The following is a 27,752-nucleotide window of genomic DNA, read 5'->3' as shown; positions in this document are numbered from 1 at the left end:
TGAGTATACTTATCGCTACTGATCAGTTCCACTTATCTAAACACTGGTTTGTATAGAGATGTATTTATCTTTCCTTCCTTCACTTGCAGGCATTTTTGGTGAGGGGTTGGAGGAGGAATTCTAAGGGTAAAGGTTCTAATTACCTCCTGAGTAGTTCTGTATTACTCTTGTGGTCATTTGCAGTCATGTCAATCTTCCTTACCTAGAAGGGATGGCTTTAACTTCATCCAGACTGGGCGGCTCTCAGCAGTATGTCAGAGTTGTGTATTACTGCTTTGTTTTCCTCAAGGCAAGGAACGGCTCCTACTCAAAAGAGATGAATATTTGAGACTGTGCTACCTCCTAATGTTTGTCCTTTCTCTTAGCAGTGGGTCCTCCAATTGGGACTGTGAGATGGACAGGTAGACCTTTTTCTGAGGTTATTTTTTTCTCAGAATTTTAAAACCATTCAATGAAATATCTTTATTTAGGAGTTTTTGCACATTTTCGACAATATTTTTTTAACTCTGAATAATAATAATGAGGTCACATTGATCTATCTTTTTACAATTTACAAAGCATTTTGCATACAATATCTTCTTTGGGGTCTCAAAATAGTCCTGCGAGTTAAGTGTTATAGTTATTATAATTCCCACTTTATAAGTGAAGAAACTATGGCTCAGAGAAGCCAGTGTCTTATCTACAATCATATAGCTTTTGAGGTTGAGTTGAGTCATTTTCAGTCATGTCCAACTCTTCATGGCCCCATTTGAAGTCTTCTTGGTAAAGATATGGTAGTGGTTTGGCATTCCCTTCTCCAGCTCATTTTATAGATGAGCAAACTGAGGCAAAAGTGTCAACTTGTCCAAGGTCACATAGACAGTATCTGGGCCCAGATTTGAACTCATGTCTTCCTGATTCCAGACCTGACACTCTATCCCCTGTGCTATGTGGCTGCCCACAATCACATACCTAGTAAATGGCAAAACTGTGCCTAGAACTAAGAATCCTTGATTCCAATTCTAATGCTCTTTTCACTACATTTACTCATCATACATGGCATTGGTAACTGAAGAACAATTTCTGTACACCACAATTAAGTTGTTTATTTTTTATAGTAACATTATCCTCAGGGCTTATATTAAAAGTAAGAATACAATTTAGGTATTATTTGTTCAACAAACATTTATTGAATATCTGCTGTGGGCAAGTCATGGTGCAAAATGTTAGGGATACAAACACATATCAGACACTGCTCTTGAGTAGCCTTCAAATTAAGTAGGGAAAACTACATGAATGCAGAGGAATCAGGGGCATGCTGACAAATGTTTAACAACTGACTCTCCCAAAATATACACAATATATACTTTTAAGTTTAGTCTGCCTTATTAGCATGGTCTCCATCACTCTAGACAACCCACAAAACAATAAATCAAATCCTGATATGCAGCTTCTGCTTATTTCCAAGATGTAAATGCTCAAAACATGAAAATTTCACAATCAGCTCTCATGAGCCACTTCTGGATATGATATGAGGGAGAAGGACAGAACTATGGGGGATCCTAGACAAAGAGCTGTGGGATAGTTGAGAAAGGGGGGAGGTTATTTTTTGCCCTCAGAGGAGACATGGGTACAAGTCTATTCTGGGTATAGAATCATAAATGAGGCACAAGAGGCCTCAGAAGCTGTCTAATCTAACTTTCTCATTTGATGCATGAGGATATTGTGGCCCAGTGAGTTTAAATGTCTTACCCAAGGTCACACTGGTAGGATCTGAACTCAGGTCCTCCCACTCCAGAGTCAGTGTTGCTCTTTCCACTTCACTACATGGCTTCCTCTATAAACAACAAATGAAAGGAGATTATGGAGTGCAGGAGGAAAACGGAGGGTGCAAGCAGTTTCACTTAATTGGATGGCAGAATTGTCCATATGTTGGTCAATCATTTTTTTCAATCATGTCCCATCCTTCATGACCTCATTGCAGAAGTTTTCTTGGCAAAGATTCCTTCTCCAGCTAACTTTACAGATTAGGAAACTGAGGCAAACAAGGTTAGTGATTTGCCAAGGTCACACAGCTGGTAAGTGTCTGAGGTCAAATTTGAACTTGGATTTTCCTGACTGCATGCCCAGTACTCTATCCACTCAACCACCCAGCTGCCCATATATGAGAAGAGTATAGAATAAAGCCAGAGAGGTTGGATGAAGCCAGTTTCAGGAGGTGGGGCAGCTTGGATGTCCAACTCAGGATTTTAAATTTTATTTTGTGGACAATGGGGACAAGGAGGTTCTAAGAGAAAAGAGATACAAGAAGTTATAAAATCATAATTGGATAGCGTGGCAGTGACTTCATTAGACTATTAAGTATTCTACTCCCGATGCAGCTGAGCCATTGATAGCCATACAGTCAACAACTGGTGAAAACTGTTGTACCAAGGAGTCAAGAAGCCCCCTGCCAGGAATCTTCTCCTTGAAGCAGGTGGTGAAGTTAGATGGTCCACAGCTAAGTTAAGTGCATAGGCCCACAAGTCCATTAAGTCTAGCTCTTGCTGGTTGGCCTCCAGCAGTATAGAAGATAAGAAAGGTCCAGCAACAATCTAAATATCTTCTGCAGAGTATTAACAAGTTAAAAAATACTGAACATAAGAAATAAAGATAAAGTGGTGAGCATGTCAATTTTGGTATTCGATGGAGTTCTATGGTTTGCCTCAGAAACTCTACTAGAAATCTATCCCAAAAACATCCTAAAAATAAAAATTTTAAAGCATATATCTGTCCAAAAATATACAAAGCTGTTCTATTAGTAGTAGCAAAAAGTTGGGAATGATCTTTATTTTCCAATATTTGGAGAATGGCTAAATAAATTATAGTGTACTGATGTAATTACCTATCATGTTGCCATAAACTAACAGAAACAAAGCAACAAGGAAATATGGAAAGACCTACATGACATGATTCATTTTGAAACCATCAGAGTCAGAAGTAGCATATATATTTAATATATAGATATATATGGGTATATATATTAAAGCAGAGAGGGAGGAAGGGAGGAAGGAAGGCAGGAAAGGAGGGAGGGAGGAAGGGAGGGAGGAAGGGAGGAAGGAAGGGAGGGAGGGAGGAAGGAAGGAAGGAAGGAAGGAAGGAAGGAAGGAAGGAAGGAAGGAAGGAAGGAAGGAAGGAAGGAAGGAAGGGAGGAAGGAAGGAAGGAAGGAAGGAAGGAAGGAAGGAAAACAGAGTCCAAAGTGGTGGAACTCCTGGCTGGCCTCTAAGAAAACAACAGAACGAAAGCATCCTGCTTGTTTTCTGTTTGTTTAACATCATTTTGGTTCTGTCTTGAGACTAGGGTCTCAGGGTAAGATTTTGCACTTTTTTCTATGTTATCTGATTGCTTTTAATGATTTTTAAGTTTATAATAATGGCTATTAAGTTTATAATAACAATGTTTTTGTTTTTTAAATTACTTGATGGCTCCATACTATTAGCAAGGAGGGCATGTTAGCATACATGTTAGCAAGGAGGGCAGCACAGCTAAACCGTGAGGGTAGGAGGGAAGGCAGCATCTGTATTTTATAGTTCTGAGAAGTGCACCAAACCTGTCTCCCTTTCCTCAGTAAATACATAGAGAGACAGACAGATAGACACAAAGACAGAAAGACAGAAACAGAGACAGAGAGACAAAGAGACAGAAAGACAAGAGAGAGAAAGAGAGAGAGAGAGAGAGGGAGGGGGGAGGCAAGGAGAAGCAGGACTTTTGTAAAATTGATTCTGTTGCTTGTGTTGTGCAGAATGTGACCTTGCAGATGAGAAAGCAGGACAGAGGATGGGCTTTTTCATAGTACAGCAGCATGTTGATAAGGGTTGGTTGTCCTTTCCCTTTATACCCATTGGTATATTTCCAGTCTGCTTGGATGTTCCCTTGGCAAAGCCTTCGACACTGAACCAATCTGCCTCACTACTCTCAGTCCAGAAGAATACAAAGAACACCAAGGGACTTGTCTAGATGATGAAATATGTCACAAGGTTGGCAAAGGTGGTGCTTTGGCCATACCTTTTGAGTCACTCTGCTCTTTTAAAGAGCATCAGGTTTAATTATCAGAGCACTGACAGTGTTGGGCGATAAAAGCCATACAAATGGCTGCATGAATTATGATATCAGTAATATCAGGTTATGTTGTGATCAGGGTCCTGGTCAGACCAGCCATTGTGTGGTATTCCATTCTATTGCAGCAGTCTTTAATTTTCCAGGATGATCACACATTGGAAAACCCATCATTGGTGCCTCCTGTGGCATTTCCTGTTTGAGACAAGTTTTGTATCATTTTTAAGAAACGTTTCTCTAGCACAGAGTGTCTGCTTCTGCTGTCTTGGCTTCTGAATGGTCTTTGACCTAGGACTATAATTTCCTGCTCTACCCTAATCTCTGCTTTCTACATCATCCCTGGCTTTTGACTCAGATTCATAACTAGCAGGCTTTATACCTACAGCAAACAGGCAAAGCCCATGGAAAACTGAATGAAATGAACCCGAGGAACATTCTTCATAGTGTGCATGTGTGTGTGTGTGTGTGTGCATGTGTGTTTGTGTGTTGGGGTATGAGCTAAGGCATGGTGGTAGGTTAAGCCAAAGAGCAATTCATTTAGATTGCATCAGCCACAGAGAATGCTAGCATCCTACTTAAATGGACTGTTCTTTCTAACTTTGTGCTTATCTCTGATGTTGAAAGACTGCGAGTAGTGTTGTTAGCACCCTCTAAATCTGACCTCCCAGGGACAAGGTCCTGAGCACCCCACCCTAGTTATACCTCTGCTTGGCCTTAACCTTCTCAAACTAACTTCTGATTAACAAGTGACTCCTGACTGAGTAGTTTAGACTTACTGCTCTGGCTTTCAGCAATGACCAATGACTTTCTTCCAACATTTTTCTTTGTTCTGGACTGTCAATTTGACATGACCCTGAACTTTATTCTCAATTTCTGCCTTGGCTCCATTGGTCTTGGCTTCCAGCACTGCATTGTCCATCAACAATTGCCCACAGTTCAGCCTGACAGATCCAATGTGTGCTCAGCATGTGCAGAAAATGTAACAATCAAGGGTATATTTGTATCATGATTCCTCAAAGATTTAAATATAGATTACTCAGAGTTTGCAGTCAGACTGCATGATGGAGATAAGTTGTCCCAACCCTGATCCATCATACATTATAAGCCTCATAACTGACAAGATGCAATCAATTTTGTTTGCATTCCCATTTGACAACAAGCGTTATCCTCTGACTCTGAGCTTTTTCAAGAAAGTATTCATCACATACATTTTTGCTGTTTCTACAAATGCTACAAGCCTGTCTCCTTTTTACTCTGACTCTGCTTTTAAAAGAAACAAAAAAAGAACAATAAACTATTTTTCTTCTAACTTTTTTTTTTTATTTTCTCATTTAGATCACCCAAAAGGATACTACACATCAAACTATTTGTTCCACTGGTGTTTCCTTCTCCTCCACTTTTCTGAAACAATAATAAGGAATAGGTGAGCTCTCCAAACAAGGGTCAGTCAGACAGCAGAGAACAAAAGTCGATGAAGGGGACAGCATGAGAGAAAGAAAGGACCTCAGAGGGCATATAGCCCAACCCTTTCACTGGATGGATGAGGAAATCAGGCCCAAGGCAGTCAGTAATTTGATCAAGGTAACAAAAGTAGTATGTAACAGAGCAAGATTTGAACCCAGGTCATCTGACTCTACAGTATGTATTCTTCCCTCTTCATCCTGAGGTTCCCAGAGCCTCAACAAGCAAGAAGCTTCTAATCCTATAAGGGGCAGAATAGAAAGAACTAGGCAGTCAGATTGGGTGACTCCTAACTACCTTCTCCCCCATATCCAATTTGTTTCTAAGGCTTGATGATTTCACCTTGACAACATCTCTTGAATATGTCCCTTTCTCAGTTCTGACACTGACATCACTCTGGTCCAGACCCTCATCACCTCACACCCAGACTATTAAAATAGCCCGTTGGTAGATCTGCCTACTACAAGTCTCTTACCACTTCTCTCTGTCCTCCATTCATCCCCCAAAGTGATTTTTCCTAAAATTCAGCTCCAATCCTGTCACCTCACCCCTACTCAATAAACTCCAGTGGCTCCGTATTGCCTCCAGGACCAATACAAAATGTTTTGCTTGGCCTTCAAAGCTCTTCATAACCTAGTCCCCTCCTCCTTCCCAGTTTTCTTGTACTTAACTCCCTGATCTTCTTGTGCTTTACTCCCCTCTTTGATCTAGTGAAGCTGACCTCCTAGCTGTTCCATAAACAAAACACTCCATCTCTCAGCTCCAGGCATTTTTTCTGGCTGTTCCCTATTCCTGGAATGCTTTCCCTCCAATACTCCATCTACTGATTTCCCTCGCTTCCTTCAATTCCCAGCTAAAATCCCATTTTTTACAGGCAGCCTTCTGGACCCCACAATTCCAGCAGCTTCCTCTGCAAATTACTTCCTATTTATCCTGTATATAGCTTGTTCTTACCAAGTTATTTGTATGTTGTCTCTCCCATTAGATTAGAAGGTGCTGGAGGGCAAGAAATGTCTTTTGCTTCCTTCTGTATCACCAGCTTTTAGCAAGTGCCTGGCACATAGTAGGTGCTTAATAAATGTTTATTCATTGATCAACCAATTGGTTGGTTGTCTAATTATGCCTTCTCAGTCTCTTCTAATGTATCATCATCAATGATATGATAGGTGATACCCCAGGATTCTGTCTCAGCATAGCTTCCTTATCCTCTCCCTTTCTCTACATTATCTTTTTGAATGCTCTCAGTAGCCCCATGGGTTCAATTGTCATCTGTATTTCCACCCCTATATAACCAGTACTCTTCTCTCTCCTGAATACCAAATGTCTATTAGACTTTTTCACATGAACATCCTATAGGTATCAAATGTGAGCCTGTCACTGAAGTAATTTGAATGAGAGCTACTTGAGTTCAGAGAGTTTTTAAATGAGGAGAATTAATTAGCTTCTGTTCTCCATTTCAATTCAGTCAGTCAGCCAGTCAGTCAGTATTTGCTAAATACCCAGTATATGCCAACATTGTTCTAAATGCCAGGATACAGAAACAAAAGACAAGTCCCTGCTTTCAAGGAGCTCACAGAACAACATGCAAACAATTTAACTACAAACAAGCTATACACAGGATAAAATAGAAATAATCAAAAAAGAAAAGGGACTAATATTAGAGGGGGGGATCCAGCAAGGCTTCTACATTGGGTGGAAAAAGTCTTTCTACATGAAAGATTATGTGAAAAAGATCCATCTACATCATGCATTAGATTGATCTTTTTCACAACATCCAGGCTGGTGATTGGTGAGGTATTATCTGTAACATCCTCTTCCAGATCTATGCTTTAGGATGTTTCTTCGGTATTGTCGAGAAAATGAAAACTGAAAGGGGTATAGAGCAGGAATCTGACTCATCCATGGCTGACTATGGGTCTTTTGAAATTTAACCCTGATCCTTAAGGTCTGTGCTATACTTAGGAACAACTCTCCCCTATACAGGTGGTCATGAGTTCATTCATTGAAGAAGGCCCCAAAGTTTGTTCATGGCCTGAATTTCTGATAAAATCCAGAGCTCAGACCTAATGCATTTGCACAGAACTGTCATTATTGACAAAGAGAACAATTATTCAATACTGAATGCCTGTATGAGGGATCAGGTTTGGGGAAGAAGGGGGATGGAGCTTGGGAGAACACTCCTTTTTGCTTCTAGCTTTGAGAGAGCACATACTTGATTTTAGACCCTCTTCAAAGAGAAATGTAGAAATTGAAGAGACTTTGAAGGTATATGTATAAAAGAAAATCAGCCCCCAAATATGTCCCAGATTTCATACTTGCCTCCCTAAAGAATTTGAATATTTTCCCAGGGGGTAAGGTCAGTGACTCTCAGTCAAGCTGATACATCTCACTTCCAGAAGGAAAGCTCATTCACTCTGTGTGTTGTTTGTTATCTAATCTACCAAACTTGTCTGATTTCTGTTTGCTTTCTGCTTGGATAAGAGGGTTTATTTGCTAGTCACTAGTTGTGATGATTTGTATGCATTCAATATTGGTGATAAAAGGAGTCAAGCTTTCAGATATGTGTTTCATTCATCCCTTCCTTTTTAAGGGACAGTGATCAGGAAAGTATCTAGAACTTAATAATGAAATCATTTCCTCCAGACTAACAATATAGGAGGGTAGATATAATTTTAGACTGGTACCACCTCTTTGAGGACAGCAGAGGGACCAGCAGTGAGTCCAATTTCCTGCTTCCTTCCAGGCAGAATTCAAATTTTCCCTTGGATAGGAATGGACCAGATTCCAGAGCTATTCATGCCTCCCTGTGAGTGTCATTTAGAAGATTGTGAACATTCATGATCTACACAGGCAACACACACACACACACACACACACACACACACACGCTCACCTCCATATTCTAAAGCATGCTATTTAAGCACAGTGGACAGACTAACTTTCACTTAGGCCTTTTCATTTAGCTCTTTATATTGGAGTATCTTGCATCTGTTAAAAGGGCCAGCTAGCAATTATCTGAGTCTAAAGGAGATCCTCAAAGAAGACATCCTACTCAACATGTTTAAAGAAAATGTCTTATGTCTTTTCTTTTTAAATTTTTCTTGGGTTTGTTTTTGTCTGTGTTTTCTTTCACAGAATGACTTACATGGAAACATGTTTTGCATAACTATGCATGTATAACCTATGTCAAATTATGTGCCTTCTCAATGGGAAGGAGAGGGAAAGGAGGCAGAGAATTTGGAACTCAAAATGTGAAAAAAAAATGTTAAAATTGTTTTTACATATCATTAGGAAAAAACTAAAATACTAAATAAGAAAAAATAAAGAGAACTCACCCACCAAAAACTAATAATAACCCTTCTCTATCTAAAAGGAGTTACAGCAGATAGAGCAGTAGGCTTGGAATCAGGAAGACTTAAATGTGGCCTCAGACCCTAGCTGTGTGACCTTGAGCATGTCACTTAACCCTGTCCATCTCAGCTCTTCATTTATAAAGTGAACTGCAGAAGGAAAGGGCAAACCACTACAGTATCTTTGCCAAGAACACCCCAGATGGGGCCACAAAGAGTCAAAAATGACTGAACAACAATTTTATCAATTTTTCTCTTTCTGTCAAAGGATCCACCATCTTTCCAGACACCCTAATTAATATATTTGTTATCACTCTAAAGTTTCCATTCTCTGTTCTTTTCTACATCTAATCAGTTGCCATGTCTCATTTATTCTACCTTCACAAAGTGTCTCCCTTTCTCCTAGTCACACAGATACCCAGTGACTTCAGACTCTCATCACCTTTCACTCAGACTACTGCCATAACTTTATTCCTGGTCTCCCTGACTCAGGTCTCTCCTCTCTCTAATCTATCCTCCATGCAGCTGCCAAATTAATGTTCCCACAACATAAGATACTTCATTCCCCTGCTTAAGAAATTTAAGAGACCTTCTCTTGCCTCCAGGATAAAATAAACCATTGTTGTTTAAGATTTAAAGTTCTTGAGGAGCCAAGATGGCAGAGTAGAAAGATACACATATGCTAGCTCCGAACCCACAGCCCATAAAATATCTGGAAAGAAGAACTCCCAACAAATTCTGGAGCAGCAGAAGCCACAGAACACAGAGTGGAGGAGATTTCTATTCCAGAGAGCCCTGAAAAACAGACAACAAAGGTCCATCACGCACTGGACCCAGAGCGGAGCCCAGCCCTGCCTTGGCCACACGGCACTGAGAGGAGCAGATCCCAGCAGGCTTCAGGGACAGAATTTCGAGAGGCCGTGCTGGTCCCTCCACCCACAGGCACCGGGGGTGAGTGAGAGAGTCTTTTTGGCTTGCCAGGAGGGAAGCGGGGTGTCCCCATAACTCAGGCCCCCTTGGGAGGCAGCAGCAGAGGCAGCAGAGGACAAGGGTTCCCAAAGCAGGCAGGAGCTCAGATCCATTATTGAAGGTCTCTACATAAACCCCCTGAGGAAACTGAGCCCTGTGTGGTGTCCCTGCCTCCACCCAAGCACCTGAACTTAATCTCACACTGAATAGCAGCCCCACCCCTGCCAAAAGCCCTGAGGCTGGAAAGCAGCATCTGAATCTCAGACCCCAAGCACTGGCTGGGTGGATCTGGAGGTGAGGTGGGTGTGAAGAGGAAGCTCAGAAGTCAAGTCACTGGCTGGGGAAATGCCCAGAAAAGGGAAAAAAAATAAGACCATGGAAGGTTACTTTCTTGGTGAACAGATATCTCCTCCCTTCCTTTCTGATGAGGAAGAACAATGCTTACCATCAGGGAAAGACACAGAAGTCAAGGCTTCTGTATCCCACACATCCAGAATAAATATTCAATGGGCTCAGGCCATGGAAGAGCTCAAAAAGGATTTTGAAAATCAAGTTAGAGAGGCGGAGGAAAAACTGGGAAGAGAAATGAGAGAGATGCAAAAAATAGCATGAAAAGCAGGTCAACGCCTTGCTAAAGGAGACCCAAAAAAATACCGAAGAAAATAACACCTTGAAAAATAGGCTAACTCAATTGGCAAAAGAGGTTCAAAAAGCCAATGAGGAAAAGAATGCTTTCAAAAGCAGAATTAGCCAAATGGAAAAGGAGGTTCAAAAGCTCACTGAAGAAAATAGTTCTTTCAAAATTAGAATGGAACAGATGGAGGCTAATGACTTTATGAGAAACCAAGAAATCACAAAACAAAACCAAAAGAGTGAAAAAATGGAAGATAATGTGAAATATCTCATTGGAAAAACAACTAACCTGGAAAACAGATCCAGGAGAGATAATTTAAAAATTATGGGACTACCTGAAAGCCATGATGAGAAAAAGAGCCTAGACATCATCTTTCATGAAATTATCAAGGAAAACTGCCCTGAGATTCTAGAACCAGAGGGCAAAATAAGTATTCAAGGAATCCATAGATCACCGCCTGAAAGAGATCCAAAAAGAGAAACTCCTAGGAATATTGTGGCCAAGTTCCAGAGTTCCCTGGTCAAGGAGAAAATATTGCAAGCAGCTAGAAAGAAACAATTCAAATATTGTGGAAATACAATCAGGATAGCACAAGATCTAGCAGATTCTACATTAAGGGATCGAAGGGCGTGGAATAGGATATTCCAGAAGTCAAAGGAACTAGGACTAAAACCAAGAATCACCTACCCAGCAAAACTGACTATAATACTTCACGGGGAAAAATGGTCTTTCAATGAAATTGGAGACTTTCAAGCATTCTTGATGAAAAGACCAGAGCTGAAAAGAAAATTTGACTTTCAAACACAAGAATGAAGAGAAGCATGAAAAGAAGTCATAAGGGACTTACTAAAGTTGATTTGTTTATATTCCTACATGGAAAGAAAATATTTGTAACTCTTGAAACTTTTCAGTATCTGGGTAGTTGATGGGGTTACACACATACACACACGCACATGCACATACACACGCACACACAGAGACAAAGAGCACAGAGTGAATTGAACAGGATGGGATCATATCTTCAAAAAATGTAATTAAGGAATGAGAGAGAAATATATTGGGAGGAGAAAGGGGGAAATGGAATGGGGCAAATTATCTCTCATAAAAGAGGCAAGCACAAGACTTAATAGTGGAGGGATAAAGAGGGGAGGTGAGAGAAAAACATGAAGTTTACTCTTATCACATTCCACTAAAGCAAGAAATAAAATGCACACTCATTTTGGTATGAAAACCTATCTTACAATACAGGAAAGTGGGGGAGAAGGGCATAAGCAGGGTGGGGGGGATGATGGCAGGGAGGGCATGGGGAGGAGGGAGCAACTTGAGGTCGACACTCATGGGGAGGGACAGGATCAAAAGAGAGAATAGAAGTAATGGGGGGCAGGATAGGATGGAGGGAAATATAGGTAGTCTTACACAACATGACTATTATGGAAGTCATTTGCAAAACTACACAGATATGGCCTATATTGAATTGCTTGCCTTCCAAAGAGAAGGGGTGGGGAGGGAGGGAGGAAGAGAAGTTGGAACTCAAAGTTTTAGGAACAACTGTTGAGTACTGTTCTTGCTACTAGGAAATAAGAAATACAGGTAAAGGGGTATAGAAAGTTATCTGGCCCTACAGGACAAAAGATAAGATAAGGACAAGGGAAGGGAGGGATGATAGAAGAGAGGGCAGATTGGTGACAGGGGCAATTAGAATGCTCGGTGTTTTGGGGTGGGGGGAGGGGACAAATGGGGAGAAAATTTGGAACGCAAAATTTTGTGAAAATGAATGTTAAAAGTTAAATAAATAAATTTTTAAAAAAATTTAAAAAAAAAGATTTAAAGTTCTTCACAATATGATTCCAGTCTATCTTTCTTTCTAGACTTATTTCTTATTACTCCCTACTGCATACTCTATGTTGCAGAGAAACCAGCCTATTCTTTGTTCTCCATGCATGACATTCTAAGTCCTGCCTGCTCCTCATGCCTAGAATGTTCTTATTCCTCAGCTGCATTTCCTAGAATCCCTAACTCCCTTCAAGAATCAATTAAAATGTCACCATTATGTCATTTCTAAAAATCCCAATTGTTGGTGGGTTCTCCAGTCTCTAAAATTATTTTGTGCTTACTACGTACATATGTTGCATATGCTTCTCTGTATATATGTCATCCCCAACAAGGAGACAATAAATGCCTTGACAGCAGGGAACATTCCAGTTTTGTCTTATCACTTTTTAGGAAACTAATAAATGCTTCTTCAATTGAACTGAAGTGAATTGAATTGATGACATCTTGATCTCTCTCTAGTATCTGCTAATCAGCTTTTTCTTTTTATAAATATCTCCTCTTTTGACTTCCCCAGTATACACGGAACTGATTATTCTACTACCTCTCTTACAATTCCTTCTTTGTCTCCCCAGCTAGCTACTTTTCTTTCTTCCTCATATTGCAGTAATCAAAATGAGAGAGAGATGTAGATGAAAAAAGATTGGTAGGAACAGTGAAAAATTTTTAAGGCAATTTTAAGGTTACAAAATTCCTTATGCACATTTTTTTACTTGATTCCCACAGTAACCTACTCCCTCCAGTTTTCTCTACTAGCCCCTCTCAAAGATCTTAACTACTCTCATGGCTTCAATTATCACTTCTCTCCAGATGAAATCTATCCACATGACTCCATAACATATCTATATCTCCTTTCTTATCCAAAGGACTCATGATAGTAAATGCCACCCACATCTAGATAAAGAACTATGGAGTCAGAATACAGAGAGAAGCAGACTATTTTCTTTATTTGTTTTGTTTTTTCTTTCTCAAATTCTCTCCCATCCATTATAATTTTTCTATGTAACATGAAAAATATGAAAATGTGTTTCAAAGGAATGTATGTGTAGAGCCATATCATATTGCATGCCATCAGGGAGGCAAGGGGGAGAGGAATTTTAAAACTTATGGAAGTGAATGTTGAAAATTAAAAACAAATAAATGTTAAAAAATAAAACAATAAAAATAAAAAATGTATCTCCCTCCTTGGCCTCTACTGTAATCCCTAGCACTATATTTCTAACTAACTCTACATAGGTACCCAACCAGTACCTCAAAATCAACATGTCAAATGGGAACTCATCAGATCCCTCCCCCCAAAAACAGTTTACCTTTCTTATTTTCCTATAATTTTGACAAAAGTGTCATCATTTCCTACCTACCCAGACTGGAAACTTCAGAAATATTTTTAGTTTTTTTCTTATTCTTTACCCAAAATACTACTACCACTACTACCACCACTACTGTTACTACTACTGGTGCAGCTTGTCTTCATCCTCATTCTCATCATCATCCTCTTCAGCATCAGCATCACATTTCTATAGTACTTTTAAGACTGGAAAATGTTTTTATGTACATTATCTCCTCTTATCTTCAAATGACCCTGTGAGATTATACTACTGCTATTATCTCCATTTTATACATAAAGGCACTGAAACTCAGAGAAGTGAATTGACTTACCAGGGTCACACAATTAGTAAATGTCTAAGGTAGAATTCCAACCCTGGTCTTCCCAGCTCCAAACCTAACACTGTGGATGCCAATCTGACTGCCAATCATTCACCAAGTCTCTACCAATCTAGGTCATCTTAATCTAAAATAAGCAACTACAGTTCATTAATTTGGGAGTTGCAATATGTAGCTGAAATATCATACCTGTACAGAGTCACATCAACTAATTTCCTTCTGTTTTATAAATATTGATGGTATGACCATATGGGAGTTACTTAAGCTTAATCGGTAATATACCATTTTGTGCTCTATAAACTTCATCTATAAGAACACCCTAGTTAATGTAATATTCCTGCTGAATAAGCTCACTTTCTCTCTGCCTTAGCTTCTGTGTTCCTTTAGGACTCACTTGATAAGTTATAGAACTCACATGCATGACCCATTTGACTTAATGTCTGACATCTTTTCCCAGGGCACTTTACAGGTCCTATGGTTTAGACCATGGCTGTGAATCAAAGGATATGTGAGAGTGCCTTTAACATTTTGTGATTTGCTGGGGTTCTTTTCATTCAGGGCATTCCAACCAGAAACCACATTCATTAATTACAATTAGCAGAGTAGTGCCTAGAAATAAAATGAAAATTCTTAAACTCACCATAATAATTTACTGGTCTATCAAAAAAAAAGTCTTAAAAGGACTTTAACATAAGACGTATGGAGGAAAAGTCCTTTATCTACTGTCATTGATAGCCAGAATGTTCTAACAGACTTCAAATTGGTCCTTCTTCAATTGTACTGCTTTTCATTATTCTATTGTTTTATGTAGTGACAGCATGAATCCTTAGTAGCAAACTACAGTAAATTCAAGAGCTTTGTTCTCTGGATCCTTGACTGCTGAAGCCCGAGCTGATTATTTCAAATCTTCAGATGTTTCTGATACTGTGTCTTCATTGTACCATTTTTCTATTTCCCTTTGTTCCTAAAAACCTCTAGTGATCTCTTCATGATAGTTTTTTCTTTTTCTTTCTTTTTTGCTGACTGACCATAATTTGCCAACTATTTTGATAGAAACAAGTGGGATATGCATTGTAGAAAATAATTCTTGGTGGGATATTTTCTATTTAATGTTCATATGGATTAGTTTCAATGTAAGAATAATAGCTCTATTATGCTATATACTACTACAAACATGATAAATCTGATCTTTTTCAGAGAAATTTCCATTATGATTTTAAGTAATAATAGCCAGTGAAACTCAAGCCTTCTGACACCAAACCCAGTGCTTTTTCCACTAGTTCACACTTGCTATTAGGAAGAAGAGTGAGTTAGAAGACTCCTGATGTGGAGGAGTAGAAGGGTTGTCAGGTAAAGAGTTTTTGGTCAGAGAGCAGTGTCAAATTAAACATCTCAGAGATAATATGGAACTGTCAAAAGATAAGGTACAGGGTGTGGTCCTCCTAATTCATGGCCAGTGCGAATTAACAATGGAAATTTTCAAAGTCTAGAAGGTTGAGAAGATGAATCTGAGATCAATAATATAGTTGTTAAAATAATAGACAGTGATTGCTTATAAAGTAGGAAAGAATAATATAAGTCATAATGCTGCAGTCATAGAAAAAGATGAAAATCATCCTCGGTATGATTGGTGAAAGATGACAGCAAGAGTTTTCTGAAGAGGCGAATGAGTTCTGATGGAATGTAACCCAGACTAAGGGTCTGGAGAATGAAGACTTATTGAAGGGTCTCGGTGCATAGCATCCAGAGAAGTATTTAGCTCTGGGTTTCAATGTAGCTGTTGATATTGTGGTTTTAGCAAGCAGTGAAAATTAGAGCTGCACGAATATGTTTCCACCAAGACTAAGAAATAGCTCTCTTTTAGCACTGATATTAGTTGAAACTATAGATATCAGTCCCATGTGTCTTGATGCAACAAATATTGATTAAGCACTTATTACATGCAAGATACTATATTAGGTACCACATTCAGCTATTTCAACAACTAAATTTGGTGAGTAAGCAAAGTATAATATGTGTCATTTGCTCATCTGTATTTGCAACCTTACTGGCACAAACATTTCCTGAGCAGTTGCTGTTCTGAACTGGGGAGAAAGTTCTTTCACAAGGAAATCCCTATATAAAAGATAATTGAAACAGACCCCCCCCCCCAAAAAAAAAAATTCAGAACCTACATGCAACCTGTCAGTACAATCAGGGTTTCCACACAGTACTTTATTTCCCACTAACCAGATACCTGAGCATGAAGTTTCCTGATGACAAGTTACAGAGAACCTGGGGTGTGGTTAAAGAGAGGTAAATTAGTCCAAAGACTTTGATCAAAGAAACTTGCCCATCTTAGATTGTTGTGGTCAAAACTGACTCTGGGAGAGATTTCTGTGTAAGAATGTCCTTGAGCCATTTCCTCAAAAAAAAAAAAAAAAAAAAGATTGCAGTAGGAAGGGGAAAGGGAAAAGGAAGACATTTATTAAGAGTCTACTATATGATATTTTAAGAATGATCAGCTGTGAAAGCCTTAGCTACTCTGATGAAGACAATGATTCAAGACAATCCCAAAGGATCCATGATGAAAAATGCTGTCCACCTCCAGAGAGAACTGATAAACTCTGAGTACAGATTGAAGCACACTTCTTTTAACTTTCCTTATTTTCCTTTGGTGTGGGGGTGTGTTTTCTTTTGGATCATGGATAATTTGGAAATATGTTTTGCATGACTTCACATATATAATCAATATCATACTGCTTTTCTCCTCAATGGGGATGGCAGGGGGTGGGGAAAAGAAGGAGAAGTATTTGCAACTCAATTGTTTCAAAACTGAATCTACTTTTTTTTTTTTTACAGTTAATTGGGAAATATTTAACAAAATAAAATTTAAAAATTTTTAAAAGAGACTACTATGTGCCAGCACATAGGTTAAGTGCTTTGCAAATCTCATTTGATCCTCAGAACAGCCCTGCAAGGGAGGTGTTATTATCCCTATGAGGAAACTGAGACAAACAGAGGTTAAATGACTTGCCTAGGAACACTAAGCTTGGAAATATCTAATGCAGAATCTGAACTAGGGTCTTCCTGACTCCAAGCCCAGCACACTATCCACTGTACCACCTAGCTCCCAATTAACTTTATGTAAAACCAAGGATGTCAGAAACTGGAAACAAAGTGAGTGCCCATCAGTTGGGGATTGGCAGAACAAATCATGGTATATGAATGTAATGGAATATAATGGTGCCATAAGAAATGACTGCTGAATTTGGATAAAGAGAGGTAGGCATAAAGGAACAACTATGAGATTAAAGTTCATGTTTTAAAATATTTTAAAAATCAATCAAATTTTCTAAAATAAAACTATAGCTGTAACTAGGGTAGAATTAGTGAACTTCTACCTCAGAGGGTTCAAATTTAGAAGATTATATCTTTTTGGCCTGTCAAAAAACTAGATTGTCAACCTCGTTGACCAGGAAGATGGTGATGCCATAATAAGTAATACTTATTAGCAGCAATAAGGAAGTTAGGAAGAGGAGAGGGATTGTTCAGTTCTGGACATGTTGAAAATAAGATGTTTCTAGGACGTTCAGATCAAGACATTTGATAGACAATTGGAAATGCAAGACTGGTTCAAAGCAGAGAGGTTAGGGCTTTCTCTGCTCTATCATATTATATCTATTATAATATAATATGCATATTATGATGTCTATTGCACGATGATGAACAAAAATGCTATCAATAAAATTTATTCTTAAAAAATTAAAAATAATTCTCAAGAGATTGGTTTGTTATTGAATGCAGACTCCATAATAGAGAAGTGAAAGCTTTAAGGCATGATAGACATCTACTAATGGATAAAAGGTTGTTGAGAAGTGAGATAATCACTTGGTCACCATAGTTACTGAAGGGAAGTACAAGCACTAATTTCATTTCCACAGAATAAAGTGTAATAGGATTGATGGTCCCAACTTGAACCTTGGTGAGTCTGTATTTCTTGCCAAGGAGTAATTATGCTAGTCTCCACAAATGTGATCTCTGCTCCAGAGAAACCTGGGTCCTTTGTGTTGGCAGGAGAGCGGTAAATCAAAGGTAAAGTGGAAGGGCAAAATTGTATGTGGAAACTGATATTGAACCTTGGAGCAGCAGTCAAGTACTTTGATTAGTCTGGTACTTTCATAAATTGGAAAAAAAATTAAATTCAGTATTTATTCTGCTGTTATGGTGTAATTGTAAACACCTGGCAATCTACTTATCAGAGATTTATTGGAACTGTAAAAGAAGGCATAATAAATATAACAGTTTTTCATAGTAGCTGTAATTTTTTAAAAAATTATATAGAAACCAGCAGGAAGGTATTGCTCTTTCCCTTCTTAAAATTTGGCTACTTTTAAGCAGTAGAGTAAAGCAGCTATTTAATATCACCTAGCCTAATACCCAGTTGGGTAGAGTAGGGGAGAATTACAGGGTATCTCAAAAGTCTTAATAAAGTCTTAAGTTATTAAGGCTCAGAATTGTCTTCAGTAGAGAGTTTCTTCCCAGGTAGCTCCACAGGTTTCATCCTAAAAATAATAATGGGCAGTAAAGATTCACTGGGCCTAGCTGTCCGGCCAGATTCCCACTGGGTTAATTATATTTTGTCTCTTTCGAATTCTTGTAGATATTATATAAGATGTCACAAAAGTTTTTAGTGTAGTTTTAAGCTATTAAGGAACTAGTTATATTTTGCCTCTTTATGTGTCTTCACTATGCATACTTGTTATTAGAGAGGTGTTATGTCAGTGAGTATAGAGAGTGGTGAACTGGTAGCTAGCAGAAGAGATAGAAGAAGAACCCAAATGAAACTTTTAAAAATGTACAGAAGAACACAAAAGAAATTTCGAAAGGGACACAATTATATGGGAGAATTTTATTGTTTCAGTATTAAATTTAATACATACTTTCAAAAACCAAACTATATCATCAGAGATTGATAATTTCAAATACAATACTAGTTTTTCTTCTTTGTATACTAAGATGTTCGTGTTTTATGCTTAAGTTTATTGTTAAGAATATTTTTTAAATAACATCAAATTTTCAAAAATAAAACCTATAACTAAGGTGGGATGACTCAACTTTAGAGGGGTAGTTTTAAGTCTTAATAGCTTCCAAGATGTACTAAGACATTTGGGACACCCTGCATATTATCCAGAAGGATTTAAAAGAGGTAAAATATAATTAACCAAGTTGGAATTCAAATACAACAGTACAGACAGTTAGCCTTAGTAAGTCTTAAAACAGTAACTCTTTCACAGCTGTCCATTTTAATTTTTAGGCCTAGAGTTATGATATCAATGATCTAGGGAGTTATCATCTGTTATCAGGGAGTTATCAGGGAATTATCAGTTCTGCAGCTGATCAGAATCAATTTTAAAATCTCTCTCTTAGCTGTCCAGAGCACAGAGAGATGACATCACTTGCCCAGAGTCACACTGTTTGTATGTGTCAGACACAGGACTGAAATCCTGGTCTTGTAGATCTCATGGTCAGCTTTCTATTCACTGCACCAGTGGTGTTAGTCTCAAACAAAATGAGGTACCATTAATGCATACAGAAGGATCCCTGCAGGTGCCTTTGACTTAGAAAACTATATATTAATGTTATCCATGTGTTGTTGTGTTTTTAATTATTTTGTTAACTATTTTCCAATTATATTTCAATCTGGTGGGTGTACCCAGGAGTACCTGCTCTACATTATGCTGTTAATTCTTAAAGAAAAAAAGGTAGCCAATAGCAAAAGATTCAACAGAAAGATGGTCAAAGTACATTAAAGCCAGAACTTATTTATTAACAGAGTAACTAATCCTAAGCAAGACTAGTACAGCTTCCCATACTTATCAGCAAGACATCTAGAATATAGATTTATTCATGCTCATCAGCTCAGTATTATGGCTTGTGTTATGAAGATATTTCATAAGGAACAATGAGCTCTCTTCATTTATTTCTTCCTGAAAGGAGATTTTTTTCTACATAGTCCTAAGGGTATAGCACCCCATGAGGTTCTCCCTCTTACTTGTTCATAATTGGAGAATGTCTGAGGCTGATAATAATCCAGTACATGAATGGGACCCTTTAAAACTTAAGGGCTTCACATGCTCATTTGAGTCTCCTAATATTCCTGTGAGATAGGAACTTCAGATATTATTATCTTCATTTTACATCTGGGGAAACTAAGGCTCAGATAAGTGGTGATTTGCTTGCCAACACATACATAATATCCTTGAAAGCAGGATTTAAACCTAGTACTTTGCAATTCCTAGTGAATCACCCTAACCACCATGTTGCATCTTAAAAAATAAGAACTACATATTATACATATTATATTACATTACATTATGTTACATCATATTATGTTATGTTATATTATATTATGTCATGTCATGTCCTGTCACATCATATTAATTATATACTGTATTACTTCAGAAGTAGGATTCACTAGCTATATCCTATGTGACAGGCCCATTGTTTCTTCCTCTCCCCTCCAATATGTTAGGAAAAAAAAAAACTCAACCAGTGAACATTTATTAAGCAACTGCTATGTAAGCATTGAGAATATTAATAAAATTAAAAAAACAAAAAAACAAAACAAAACACAACACAGTCCTTGTTCTCAAGGACCTCACAGTCTAAGGTAAGACTTTATTAGCCCTAGGGTAGGACAAAACTCCAGCTACAGCTCCCTTGAAACAGTTTCCTGGTGGCCTCTGGTTCTGTTAAGGAGGTTGCCTGGTCATCTACAGGTTTCACCTGTGTCAGGTTGGGGTCCCTCCAATTTAGTGGGTGTCTGAAGACCACCTGAGTCACCATATTCTGCTCTCTTCCACATGGAGACCAAGGAGGATTGCGTCTATAGAAGTAAAAAGTGGCTGTATCCTTGCTATATTAGAACTAAGTAAACTTCTTTTGGTTAACTGTTCAATGATTTATAATTACCTCATTTCATCCCAACATCAGAGCTGAATTAATAGGGTGATGATGTCAAGCCTGCCCCTCACATGGCCCAATCTTTCATTTTGCACCTTTAGGTGTCTGTGTGGATGGGATAAAGAGGTGATGTGGAGCTAAGTGATGATGTTATGTTCATTCACAGCCTTAGAGGGGCTATTCTTTCTTTAGAACAGATATAAGTGGCCCACTTACTCTGGGGTACCCTTTATGGTCACCAGGAGAACCCAGCCCCCTCACTACAGGCATCCTTTCCATCACCTTAGGGTTGCCTAATCAGCATATCAGGAATCAAACCCCTGTGCCTATGATCATCAACCAATATCCTGTCTACTTCTGCCTCTGTGTGACTGACTTGGTAACAGGTTTGTCCATGCCTTAAACCCTTGCCTAAACGTCTATGAAAGAAGGGATCACACCCCCTTTTAGACACTACATAAATCCCCAAATCTCTGACTCCACTTTTCACCCGAGGATGATCCATCCTGATAATATCCTTTTTCCCTGCCCTAACATTCTGGTAATAAGTATGTGCTGAATAAACCTTACTTTACTCAACTCCCATTCCCACAGTTCTTGCTGGTTCCTAAGCACCTGGAATGTCTGAACTCTGGTACTGTGTGATTCTCTTCCCCCTACCTGCATAAGCAGAGTCAGTGGAGGAGCAACATGAATCTGATTCAATAGTATCTATTTTACATAAAATAAATTCAATACTTCCTTTTTAAAAATTATGAAAAGTATGATCTTTTCAAAGTATATTTATTATAGATCAAGAGTTGGAGGTTTTGAAAAAATTATTTCTGTGAACCAACCCTGAGACTACATAGTATAAATGTAGAAAATGATAGAGTGAACTCTAACCCTTTAGGGTCAAAAGTCAGGAAAATCAGACTCAAATCTCAGCTTAGAAATCTCCTAGCTGTGGGTCCATAGGCAAAATACTTTAAAATCTTAGTTTCTTTAAAAAATAGAAATAAATCTCACAAGATTACTGTCAAGAAAGTTCTTAGAACAGTTTTGAGTGACTACCAGTCTGTGTGTCTGTGTGTGTGTGTGTGTGTGTGTGTGTGTGTGTGTGTGTGTGTGTAAATGTATATATAGATACAGAAGTAGAGATGAGGCAGTTGGGATGAGTACATAGAGGACAGAGCTTGCCCCACTAAGAATTAAATTCAAACCCTGCCTTTGACATATGCAGGGGACATGAACTTGGTCAAGTCACTTAAACCAACGTTTTAGATTGTAGAGAATATGAGGGCAAATAATATTTTAAAAAACAAGTATGAAAAGAAGACCTGGTGCCAGATTGTGAAGGGCTTTCATTAACTAAGAGAGGAGTTTGTGTTATCATATTGTCGATGGGGAAACAAGGAAGTTTCTTGAGAAGAGGAGCAACGTGGTCAGAACTGTGCTGTGAAAACATGAATTTTGCAGATGTGTAGAGAATAGATTGGAAAGTGTAAAGACTGTAGGCAGGGAGAGGAATTAGGAGGCTACTGCAATAGTCCATAAATGTGGTAAGTGGTGTGGGCCCAAACTGAGGGGTGGAGGGGATAGGGAAAATCTGAGAGGGAAGAAGAAGATGAATATGAGAGATTGAGAGCTGCTGCTGAGGTAGAATCAACAAGATTTGGCAAGTGATTGGATACTGAGGATGAAGGATCAAGTATAAATTCAAGTTTGTGATCCTAGGTGACTGAAAGAATGATGGGGTCCTCAAGAGAAACAGAAAAATTATTCTAAGTGATGGAATTTGGAAGAGATACAATGAGTTTCATTTTAGACTTATTGAATTCAAGATGCCTTTGGAATTTCCAAGTAAGATATCCAACAAAGGTTGGGAGTATAGGATTGAAGTTCGAGAGGGGAGAAGACAGATGTAAAGATTTGGAAATCATCTTTACTGAGATGATTCAATGGAAATTGCTGAGATAACCAGAAGGGAGTACAGGACAGAGATCTGGTATGCCAAAAATTAGGTCGTGGGACATAGATGATGATCCAACAAGGATGAAAAGTAGAGGAGAACAGTATCTCAGAAGTCAAGGGAAAAGAAAATATTTACTCAGAAGAAAGGGTTGGTCAGCAAAAGCTATAGAAAGGGTAAGTAGAATGAGAATGAAAAAAGGACACTGGGTTTAGCAATTAAGATAGCTTCAATAATCTCACAATGGCTAACATGCACAAAGCATTTTCCAAAGGCAGCTTTGGAACCAAAATTTTGATTACAAATAAAAGTCACAATGAAATTTATATCTGCATTTTAAAATAATGTTTTATAAGCAAATGGCATTGTCCTTTGTCTGTAAAATATAGAAAAAGATGTAAGCATATCACCAACAAAGTAATATTTTTTTTCTAGCTGATAAAACCTAAAAAACTTTTTGCTTAAGGCATGGCTGTTGTGCTATACCTTAGGGTAAATTTTTTTTTTTTCAAAAACAAGGTGGGGAAAAAAAGTAAGTTGATATACAGTTCAGTTGCTATCTTCCAACATCTGAAAGCTACAGAGAAACAAAGACAACATTGTCGATGTTTTATGATTTTTTAACTCAGTTGGGAAGCTTCTCTGGTAAGTTTCAACTGCAGGGATGCATTTGATGAAAATCTTAAAAGCAATTGACTGGTATAAACTGTTGACTTTTATCCATCCCTATCACCAGTCATTTCTTCTTTGAAGGATCTTTACCTGGGAAGCTTTCAACTTCCATCGTTATGCTAAGCCTCCTGTAACCAGAGATTAAAAAAAAAAAATTAACTTTTCAAGGACATAGTGGTCTACAAAGGAAAAAGTTACCTAGAAGCTTCAGTTTCAAGAATCTGCCAGGACCCCCTGAACTTAAATTATTGTGGTCGATTTTTTTTTCTTCCTTTCTGCATCACAAGCACACGTGTGACCTTATACATCTATTTTCTTCACACCAGATAATATGAGCTATTTCATCCTAGCATTATCTTGCACGTTTATTTTCAAAACAGTTCTTGTCCAGTTCAATGTCAGGGCTGAAAGGCAGGGGTGAACAAACAGAATATCTTTGTCTAAAGGTGCATGATTTGGGAATTTTTTGGATTCTTTGTTACTGACATCAGTCAAGAGGCCCCTGCACCAGCTATACTTTGTGCCTACTTCCTTCTTCTTAGAGAATTTTAATTATCTGAAAATGGAAAAAATTCCATTATAATGGAATTATAAATTTAGAGCTCTCAGCCCTGGAGCTATGATCCCACAAACCTTATATCTGTTCACTTGTTCATAACAACCCATCCCTAAGCCTGAAAGACTCTTCCCACCCTCCTGCCTCTTGAAACCCAAGTCCATGACTCTTTCCACTGCCCCATGCTGTCTTTCTCTGGACAAAATTATCTAGGGCATTTTCTACAGCTTTTTTCACCATTGGATGAGCAACTCAGTGAGGGAACAGATCAGAGAGTCCTTCAAATACAACCAACTCAATTTGGTTCAATTTTGCAGGATCTTTTAAAAAAATGTCTCCAAACATGCTTAAGAATCCATCCCTTCCCTCTTTCCTCTACCCTGTGCCTCAGTAAGCCCTCCACTAGATCAAGTTCTCATTAGGAGGGACCTTGAGGTCAAATTCCTTTACAAAGAGGCAAGCTTCCATCTCATAGGTGGATTCTATTTACAAGCATTAAGATTGTGCTTTAGAGAACTCTCCGATGATCAGAATACAGTGTTTATCATTTGTGTTTTCTGACCTATTTCTCACTGAAAACTTTTTGGGTTCCAAACACTGAAGTCCTCAAATCTTATCCCCCACCCAAAAAAGCTATAGTTGAGAAAAACCAGGGAACCTTTTGCAGTAAATTTGAACTACATAAATTTGAACATCAATAAAAAGCCAACAACATCTTCAATGGATGTATGACTTTAATATTAAAGATCATACTATAAAAAAAATTAGAAGAGAAGTAGATTTATGTACTTTTCACAGCTATGGGTAGAAGATGTATTATTAATCAAAAAACAGATAGAGGCAGGCTGTACTAGAAACCAACCTGGAGAGTCATTGTTAAATGTTTAGTGGTAAGATTTATATCTCAGAAATCAGCAAATGTTCCAAAACAGGGCTTAATTTATTGTTTTGTTGATCATCTAGACTTTAAAAAGTGATAGAATAAAATGGTAATAATGTAAATTAAATTTAAAAGTGTTTCTTGCCTACATTTTTTGGGGGTAGGAGAGAAGCTGATTTAAACATTTAACAGGATACACTTAAATAAACGCAACTATAGAATATAAAACAAATAACTATATGAAAGAAAGCAAATCAAATAACCTTGAGTTTTCACCTCACATGCCCCAAATTGACAAAAATTACAAAAGATGAGAATAGTAAATGTTGGAGGGGTTGTGGTAAGATAGGCATACTAATGCATTGTTGGTAGGGCTGTGAATTAGTAGAACCATTTTGGAAAGAAATTTGCAATGTTGTCAAAAACCCAAAGATTCTACTTCTAGGCTCCTACCTGATAACTTTGCTAATATCCTTTGACCATTTATCTATTGAGGAATGGTTTTTTTGTGGGGTTTTTTTGTACATATATATACACACAAGTATGCCTTTATACATTAATTGTTTATATATCTTGAATACAAAACCTTCATCAAAGAAATCTGATACAAAGTATAATATAGTAAACAGAAAAAAACACAAAAAAAATTTTAAATTAAAATTAAAAATGAATTAAAACGTAAAACGAAAAGGGAGGAAAACCAGGAGATGTTCCATTCCAACTCATTTTACAAATATTTATTAGACACCAGCTGTGTGCTGATTCTTTTGGATTTTCTAGGTTTTTTGATGCATTAGAATAGCATCATGTTTTCATTCCCAGGCACTGTGGTGGTTCCTGAAACATGACAAGCATACAAACTGGTAGTAGCTATTCATAAGATCATCATTTTAGGCTTAGAAGAGATCTTGAAGACCATTGAATTCTGAGACTGAGAGAGATTAAATGACTTATCCAGAGGTCACACAGCCAGTAAGTATCTAAGGCAGGATTTGAACTCTGTTTTTAGACCTTTCTCCTCCATTTTAGAATAGCCACAGTTATCCTTTGACTGCTTCTTGTCTGCCATGAGGACACTTTTAATTGGCTTCATGGAAATGCTAAAAAGGCAATCCCCACAAGCTTCTCCTCTCTGACAACTCTCTGAGCTCTAAAGGATTCCCTAGACTGGCCAGTGAGCTCTGTGGCTCTTAGGCAAGTCTGGTTCTAAGATCAGACCCCTCCTGTTCTCTTTCCTTTGGTATAGGAACTTATGAGACCTTGAAAGGTAAAAGGTAACTTCTGAGGATACAAAGAAGGGCAAATTAACAACAAAAAACACTCTTAATCTACTAGATGTACACAAGATATAGACAGGGTAGGTGAAGGTCATCTGACAGCTGAGGAGACTAGGAAAGATATTCTGCAGAAAGTGAGATCTGAGCTCAATACTGAGAGAAGCCAGGAAAATTAAGAGGTCTTCAAGTATTTGGAACTCTTTGACATAGCGGAGGGATCAGATGGGCTCTGTTTGGCCCAGGAGGGCATAACCAGTGATACTAAGTAAAAGCGACAATGAAATTAACTTAGTATGATCAAGAAACACTTCCTAATGATCAGAGCTATCCAATAGTGAAGTGGGTCACATGGAAAGGAGTTTGTTTCCCCCTCCTTGAAAGTCTTCAAACAAAGACTGAACCACCATTTATTGGGTTATGTTACAGTAATGATTCCTTTTCAGTACAGATTGGACTACATGGCTGCTGTTTCCCTTTCACCTCTCAAATTAGTAATTCTGGCTGAGTAATGTGAAACATAGCAATTCCATAAATGCGTATTAAACATCTACTACATACAATGTACTCTGCTTGGTGATAGAGAGATAAAGATAGAAAAAATGACACCATCTCAATTCCCAAGAAAGTTACAATTGAAATGTACACAAATAAATGTAATACCGTTTAAAAACTGTGGTAACAGCATAACATTGTTGACAGTCCTAAGATTTCTAAGAGAATCAGTGATATCATGGGGTGACATCTTGACTTGCACATGAATTGGATTTAAGTGAGGCATAGTTGCACAAAGTCATCAGTCTCACTCTGTCTTCCAGAGTCATCAAAGTCCAAAGAAAAGAAAAAAGTCAAGATGTTCGGTGATGGCCCTGGATGCAATGAATGATCCTGACATCTTTGGCATCTAACCAAGCTCTGAGAAATCCACAGCATCTGTTTCAGCAACCTTCATAGCCACTGGAGCATTGCTATTGTGAGGGCTGGTTAAAAGCCTTTTTTCTGGGCCTGTCATCCACCTTTGGTATCTATCCACCATCCATCTCTCACCTATGACTCCAAGAAACTGTAACATGCACTGGTCACACTTAGGTTAAAATGTTCTCAGCAGATGTGCTAAACAAGGCTGCATGTAACCAACAGGTCTGAAATCAATCAGGGAGTTAGGGAGGGTGCCTACCTTCAATCATGTGAAGACTTGCACCAAAACAGAGACTCAGAAAAAGTGCTCAGAAGCAGAATGCTCAGAAAACAACACTGACAGTCTGTGGTACATTGATCAAAGAGGCCATGCATGGTTCTATTTGAGGAAATGCCTCTGTCAATCTGAGAAGTGAACAGGGTGCAGCTGAATATGTCACCAGACTGCAAATAGAAGTCACATAAACAAACCAAAGAGCAGTCCTCATGTCTGCACAAGGAAGAAGGTAGTGCTGAAAATGCATTGAGCTTTTCAGTGCAACTTACACACAAGGATAACACTATCTGAAGCA

The 27,752-nt window shown here is 38.2% G+C and overlaps 1 long non-coding RNA gene across 1 annotated transcript in view; it reads right to left on the bottom strand.

Annotated features, from left to right (window-relative positions):
* Positions 1 to 202: 202 nt before the first annotated feature.
* The window catches only part of LOC140513570 (uncharacterized), a 72,116-nt gene continuing 44,566 nt past the window's right edge, over positions 203 to 27,752 (bottom strand). Inside the window, exons 2-3 of the long non-coding RNA XR_011970234.1 lie at positions 1,732 to 1,816; positions 203 to 303 (exon numbers count right to left, since the gene is read on the bottom strand). This is a non-coding gene — a long non-coding RNA (uncharacterized lncRNA). The remainder of the gene's footprint in view (positions 304 to 1,731; positions 1,817 to 27,752) is intronic.

This window comes from Notamacropus eugenii, chromosome 7, assembly GCF_028372415.1.
Source record: "Notamacropus eugenii isolate mMacEug1 chromosome 7, mMacEug1.pri_v2, whole genome shotgun sequence".
Lineage (NCBI taxonomy): Eukaryota > Metazoa > Chordata > Mammalia > Diprotodontia > Macropodidae > Notamacropus > Notamacropus eugenii.
Note: the sequence above shows the minus strand (reverse complement) of the source record. Positions and strands in the feature narration are given on the sequence as shown.